Source organism: Scylla paramamosain, chromosome 39 (genome assembly GCF_035594125.1).
Source record: "Scylla paramamosain isolate STU-SP2022 chromosome 39, ASM3559412v1, whole genome shotgun sequence".
NCBI classification, from domain to species: domain Eukaryota; kingdom Metazoa; phylum Arthropoda; class Malacostraca; order Decapoda; family Portunidae; genus Scylla; species Scylla paramamosain.
Genome location: NC_087189.1, coordinates 13,697,382 through 13,704,881, shown reverse-complemented (window position 1 = coordinate 13,704,881; position 7,500 = coordinate 13,697,382). Strand labels below are relative to the sequence as shown.

The window sequence follows — 7,500 nt, the reverse complement described above, 5'->3', positions numbered from 1 at the left end:
GATTGATAACTAAACACGCAAATACTCCCCCTCCCCTCCCCTCCCCTCCCTTCCCCCGCCCTTTCCCTTCCCCCCTCCCCTCCCCCCATGCTTCACAACCTTTATCACCGCCAAGTCGTTTCCTGAAGCAGCAAAACAAAACTCCCTTAGTGTTTCCGAGTTGTCATCTGTTCCGTCTGTCTTCCTATTGTTTTATTTATTTATTTATTTATTTATTCATTCATTTATTTATTCCTCTGTTTACTTTTTAGCTTATTTGTTTATAATCTGTTCATATATTCTTTTTTTCTAGGAGCTTGTGTGTGTGTGTGTGTGTGTGTGTGTGTGTGTGTGTGTGTGTGTGTGTGTGTGTGTGTGTGTGTTAAATTCATCGTTTTTCATTCGATCAGTGAGGTTAAGCAACGCTGGGTCTGCTTAGGGTACGAACACACTGAACGCGTGAAAGGCGCGAGCGGGCGTCAGAGCGAGCGAGAGTCAAAGAGTCAAAGCGTCAAAATGTGAGGGTGTGTACACTGAGTCCGGTGCGAGCGTCAAATAGGCCGCTTCATTGATGGGAGAACTTTAGTTCGTTGTCATCTTTCGAGGCGTGTGGTCTGTTTTGTTGTTCCTCCTAATCAGTTCATCCCAAATTCAAAATGAATGTTAAAAGTAATAGGAAGCGTGCATTATTGCTGTTATTGAGTGAAACTAGTCCGGCTGTCCCATCTTCATCCAGCATGTGGGTCCATCCCATCAATAAGGAGCGCGAGACCCATGGGGAATATCATCATTTGATGCCACAACTGAGAAACGACCCCCCAAAATTCAAAGAATATTTCAGGATGTCAGCTGAAACCTTTGACTATATATTGGAACTTATTTCTCCAGTCATCTACAAGCAAACAACCAACTTAAGAAAACCCGTATCCCCAGAGGAAAGGCTTTCTGTGACATTAAGGTAAGTTCCACCATATTTGATTTGCCTACTAAAGTTTACTAAATATTTAAAGGGTATTGATACAAGTGCAAACAAAGTAATAAGTATAATCCAATTATTTTAAACGGAAACAGAGGAATAAGTTTAATCCATTTAATTTAATTGCAAACAGAGTAATAAGTACAATAGGAAAATCACAAAATGCACAAAATTATTCTAAGTAATAAGTTTCATCCAAATATTTTAAATGCAAGCAGAGGAATAAGTATAATCCATTTTTTTTTATGAAAACAGTAATCAGTATAATAACAAAAATTACAAAATGCACAAAAATTAAATATTATTCATAGGGCTGGTTAGTTGGTAATAGGAACCTGGAGAAGTGGCGTCTGGCTGATATGAGGGAGCGTCTTGCCGGGAGTTGGGGCCTTGAGAAGTGGCGTCTGGCTGATATGAGGGAGCGTCTTGCCGGGAGTTGGGGCCTTGAGAAGTGGCGTCTGGCTGATATGAGGGGGCGTCTTGCCGGGAGTAGTGGCTTTGAGAAGTGTGCGTCTGGCTGATATGAGGGGGCGTCTTGCCGGGAGTAGTGGCTTTGAGAAGTGGCGTATGGCTGATATGAGGGAGCGTCTTGCCGGGAGTAGGGGCCTTGAGAAGTGGCGTCTGGCTGATAGGAGAGGGTGCCTTGAGACGGGGTGCTTGTTGTCTTCACTAGCTCTTCCTTCAGGAGCTGGGCAAATTTGATTTTGAGATCCCAAGCCTGGTCCCGAGGAGTTTTCGCAACGATGGCAACAAAGAAAGCAGGAACATTTTGTCTTCGTCAATATCCTCTGAATCATCTTGCCCCCCTGCAATCTTTCTGAGCAGGTCCACTTTGGTTTCTTCTAAGGAGAACCACCCGGGATCTTTGTTGAGGGCTGTGACCCTCTTTTTCTTGGCCATTCCCCCTAATTTCTGCTGCGACTCTTGGTCACGAAAGGACGGAGTTTGGCTGGAGGGGGTCGAGATCGACGGAGACGGGGAGGGGCAAGGAATAACACTGGATGGTCCAGCCTCAGGAGACAAAGGGGACAACAGGGGGGTATTATCGGTTGATGCGGAATCCGTAGATTCTTGTGTCTCCTGCGGAACACCTTGTAGAGCAGCCGCAGCAGCAGTCGTATTACCGGACGACTTCCGTCCGATCATATCATCTCTCAAAAAAAAAAAGAGATTGAAATATTTCCACCGGCTGGTATACTCCTCCCTGGCCAGTCCAGGGTCCCCGATTTGCCAGCGGGCGCTGTTTTTAGTTCCTTACGGAATTGATCCCGCAAAGATTTGTATTTCTTCTGGACCAGTTCAACTGAAAAGAAAAACAATTACATTAAAAATAAAAGAATTGGACTTTAAATGTCTAAAAATAAAGGGTCTATACAGTTTTCGTGTAACTGTCAAAGAACACTAGTTTCCATATTGGGGGAGCTTGCGTTGAGCACACAGTCATCTCATTGAAAGGGAAAGGGAGGGGGGTAGAGCCTCGTTATAGATTCCAATGCTTTTGGGTTACCAGGTCGATAACTTTCAATAGCATCAAACGAGATAATGAAATATTTTAACATATAGGAGTTCAAATAGTATTTTTTTTTTGCAGATTCCTGGCGACTGGGCTGTCGTTTAGAGGACTCGCCTTCACATTCCGCATGGGAGTGACAACTGTGCGAATGATCGTGCTAGAAACATGCGACGCACTCTGGAAGATATTGCAATCTACGCATATGCCGGTGCCGGATGCTCAAATTTGCAAACATGCTGCAGAGGAATATTGGACGAAGTGGAATTTCCCAAATTGCTTCGGCTCAATTGATGGCAAGCACATCCGTATCAGTGTCCCACCAAATCCGGTTCCCAGTATTATAATTACAAACAATTTTTTTCCCTTGTACTACAAGGTGTCGCTGACGCGCAGTGCCGTTTTTTAACCATTGACGTAGGTGCCATGGGAAAGCAGAGCGACGGGGGGTGTTTAGCAGCAGTGACCTTTTTAGGTGTTTAGAAAAAAATGCATTTAATCTCCCTGAAAGCATGCCGATCCCAAACACAAATGTCGAAACCCCTTTGATGCTTGTAGGTGATGAGGCCTACCCTCTACTACCATACTTGATGCGACCCTTCCCACGCTCAAACCTAAACATCCCTAACAAGATATTTAATTATAGATTGTCACGTGCCCGTCGTAGTGTTGAGTGCGCCTTTGGCATCATGGCAAGTAAATTTCGCATTTTGAACAAATCAATTGAAACTCAAGTGGAGTTTGCTGAACATATTGTGAAAGCATGTTGTATCTTGCACAACGTTATAATCGACAAGGAAGGCACAGATTATGACCTTTTCGATGAAACATCAACAAGCGCCATTACCCCCTCCTACTTCAAGGAAGCGCCAGTCAAGAAATGTAGCTCTTAATTTGCGGAATACGTTGAAAGAGTTCTTCATATCTGAGCAGGGGTCTTTGCCGTGGCAGGATGTCATGCAGTAGGTTTTAACACACGCATTTATTAATGCTATTATAGTAAATATCACAATAATAAGTGTCATGGAAGAACATTGAAAATTCCTTTCAGCGAACGTGGGGACCTACGCCCCCGGTATCCAAAGTCAGCAGAAACGATAAGCGCATGATCATCCATCCCATGCGTTTAGCGTTCGGGCGACGCAGGTTCGAGTCCCCACGTTGTTTGCAAGGTTTTTCAATGATATTCCATGACAAATAAATTTCCTATTTACTATGACATTTATGTGATCTGTGGTGTTGGCAGAATAAATATAATATGCATTTATTAAATCTAAAATCTTTATTTTTCCTATCTACCCTTTTAGAACTAGATAAGAACACCTAAAATGAAAAAAAAACGCTAAAAATAATAAAACTACATAATCAAAAAATGTTGGGATTAAGTAATTTAAGTATAGCCTGGGTAGTATGTACAAACTGCACAGAGAAACAGGTTGTGTACCTTTACTCATGTCAACTCAAATATTTGTTATAAAGTTTATATACTTGTTTTTTTGTATACAGGAATATCCAAAGTAAGGGAAAATATTACTAAGTAGACTGATATATTTTTGCCAATAAATAGCGACCACAACTTACGTCTGGTGGCTCGTTAAAATTCAAAGGGGCACAGGAAAAGAATACTTCAATACAAATACGATAACTTACCGGTTGTTTCAAGTTCACTTGCTATATTTCTCCACGCCGTAGCCACATAATTGCGATCATGGTGTCGTGGGTCCTTGGCGCACCATATCGCTGGCTCTTTTAAAAGAAGGGATGCTAATTTTTCAATGTCCATCTTGAGTTTATGGAGGGAAAAGAAGAGCACACGTGCCGCTTGGACGGCAGCTGGATGCAGACTGACTGTCCACAACTCTAGATTGTACTTAGCAAGCAGATATTGCACCACTTTTCTGTAAGCGGGCCCGTTCGTCTGTCCATCTGTCCGTGTGTGTGTGTGTGTGTGTAAAATATCTGAGGACTAGCGTGTGTATTTGTCTTAAATTAACACCCTCAAAATATGTTTAATAACATATAAATGGGTTTATTTCGGTATTTCATCACTATAAATTATGATAAACACATTACGCCCTAAGAAGATTGTGATACTTTTATTTTTCACTGAAATATGCATAGAAGCAATATCTTAAGATCATCAACATAGCCCCTTGACTCTTTGACGCTTTGACGCTTGTCGCTTGAAATTATAAAATTTAAAATCTTGCCGCTTGTCGCTTACAAATGACGCTCGCTCGCTTTGACGCTCGCGTCAAATGTGCACACTGTCTGCGTTTCCCATTCATTTTACCGAAGGATAATTTATCGCTCGCTCGCTCTGACGCCCGCTCGCGCCTTTCACGCGTTCAGTGTGTTCGTACCCTTACTCTGGATGGGTGACCGTCTGGGAACACTCGATATTGTTGGGTGGGGAGGAGCCTTCGCCTCTGCTGTCGTGTGTGTGTGTGTGTGTGTGTGTGTGTGTGTGTGTGTGTGTGTGTGTGTGTGTGTGTGTGTGTGTATGTGTGGAGGATTTTATTTATTTTTTTTTAAGTTTGCTTGGGTTCTGAAACTTTTTAAGGCGCAGATTAGGTTGTGGGTCTCAATTTCCAGGGGTTTCGCAATAATACGTTCAGTTTTGATGTTATATTTACTCTTAGAGGCTGATGGGTTTACGGACCTTCTTTTTCAGGGGTTGTTGCTGCTGGCCCTTAAATTTTAGGACTGTATTGGGGGTTAGTGGAATTGAGGGCCTTTCTTGGGGTTTGGAAGGTTTGGTAAGGTTTGGTAAGGTTTTGGTAAGGTTTGGTAAGGTTGGTAAGGTTTTGGTAACGTTTGGTAAGGTTTTGGTAAGGTTTGGTAGGGTTGGTAAGGTTTTGGTAACGTTTGGTAAGGTTTTGGTAAGGTTGGTAAGGTTTTGGTAAGGTTTTATAGGTTTGGTAGGTTTGGTAAGGTTTGGTAAGGTTTTGGTAGAGTTGGTAAGGTTAGTAAGATTTTGTAGGTTTGGTAGGTTTGGTAAGGTTTGGTAAGGGTTGGTAAGGTTTGGTAAGGTTTGGTAAGGGTTGGTAAGGTTTTGGTAAGGTTTGGTAAGGTTTGGTAGTTTTTGGTAAAGTTCTGGCAAGTTTCATAGGGGTTTAAGGAACATGGCAGTGAAGAGAGGCGTGTTTGAAAATAGGTGTATAAAATTTTCACTTCTTGCTTAACGTGATGAACTGAAATTCTCATCTTTCTTTTACTTTTTGCTTCCTTCGTCTGTTATTTATTTATTTATTTATTTATTTTTATTTTTTTATTTTTTTGTGGTGGGTAGTTAGTGAGTTGCTTTCCTTATTCCTTCGTTCATTTTTATTTCCTTCTTTTTCGTTTGTGTTTCTTTCTTGTTACCGTGTTTGTTCATTTTTTCTTTTCCATTTTTTTCTTTTCATTATTTTTGGTGTTATTCTGATTTCATTTTTTTCTCATCTTCTTGTTTTCTTGTTTTCTTTCATTTTCTTGTTTTTGTTCTTTTTCTTGTTCTTGTTCTTTATTATTATTATTATTGTTATTATCATCATCATCATCATTGTCATCATCATCATTATCTTCTTCTCCTTCTCCTTCTCTTCTCCTTCTCCTTCTCCTTCTCCTTCTCCTCCTCCTCCTCCTCCTCCTCCTCCTCCTCCTCCTCCTCCTCCTCCTCCTCCTCAGTTACTTCAACTTAATCCATATTTCATTTCCTTTTTCTTGCCTCTTTCAATTATTTTACATCGCTTTCCTTCCCCTCCTCCCCCTTTCCTCCATTCCTCCCTTCATCCCCCTACCCTCCTCCCTCCCATCATCCCTTCCCCTTCTTTCCTTCCTACTTTTCCTCTTCCCTTCTCATTCTTCCTACACCTTCCTTTTCTTCTTCCTTCTCGCCCTTCCCTCTCATCCCTCCTCTCTTCTTTCCTTCTTCCTTCCTTTCCTTCTTCCTTTCTTCGTTCACTTCCTCTCCTCTCCCTTCCCTCCTTCCTCCTCGTCATCCCTTTTCTCCTCCCTTCCCTCCTTCCCTCCTCCCTTCCCTCTTCCTTCCTTCCTCCACCTTCTCTCCACTCCTTCCTTGCCCCTCCTAACTTCTTCAGCTTTCCTAAGAGAGAGAGAGAGAGAGAGAGAGAGAGAGAGAGAGAGAGAGAGAGAGAGAGAGAAGATAAAAATAATTAATCAGAAGGAGGAAATTAATGGAAAATACTTGCCACGAGAGAGAGAGAGAGAGAGAGAGAGAGAGAGAGAGAGAGAGAGAGAGAGAGAGAGAGAGAGAGAGAGAGAGAGACTGTAGCGTCAACAAAGACATTTACTCTCTTCCTTTTCCTTTATTTTTCCTTCCTTTCTTACTTATTTTTCTTCTTTTCCTTTCTCTTCTTCCTTCCTTCTTTTCTTTTTTCTCTTCCTTTCTTTTTTTCTCATTTCCTTCCTCTCTCTCTCTCTCTCTCTCTCTCTCTCTCTCTCTCTCTCTCTCTCTCTCTCTCTCTCTCTCTCTCTCTCTCTCTCTCCCTCCAATCATCTTAAATATTTCTTCCTTTTCTCCTTTCTTTATCTTTCTCTCATTTTTCCTCTTCCATCTTTCTTTCCTTCTCAGTTTTCCTCTGTTCTGTTAATTATCTCATCTCGTATTTATTTATTTTTTTCTTATCTCTTTATCTTTCATTCTCTTTCGTCTCTTCTCTTCCTCAATCATCACTGTTTTTCTCTTTCGCCATTTCGTCTGTTTTTTCTTCTTCCTCATTTTTCCTCTTTCTTTCCTCTTTTTCTTTCTCTTCCTATTTCTTTTCTTTTGATTTCTCTTCTTTTTCCTCTTATCCTTCGTGTTTTCCTTCGCTTCATCCTCCCTTTTCTAAATATCTTTTTCTCTTTTTTTAAATTTTCCTTATGTTTATCTCTCTCTCTCTCTCTCTCTCTCTCTCTCTCTCTCTCTCTCTCTCTCTCTCTCTCTCTCTCTCTCTCTCTCTCTCTCTCTCTCTCTCTCTCTCATATTGCTTCGCTCTTCATTTCTCCCAAAGTTTCATAAGATCTCGTTTTCTTTATCATTTATTCTCCT

At 41.5% G+C, this 7,500-nt stretch overlaps 1 long non-coding RNA gene across 1 annotated transcript; it reads right to left on the bottom strand.

Moving 5' to 3' along the window:
* Positions 1–1,007: 1,007 nt before the first annotated feature.
* On the bottom strand, positions 1,008–4,256 carry LOC135092243 (uncharacterized). The gene is made up of 2 exons (XR_010262794.1): positions 4,116–4,256; positions 1,008–2,258 (listed from the first exon to the last, which is right to left on the bottom strand). It is a non-coding gene; the product is annotated as an uncharacterized LOC135092243 (long non-coding RNA).
* Between the last annotated feature and the right edge of the window lie 3,244 nt (positions 4,257–7,500).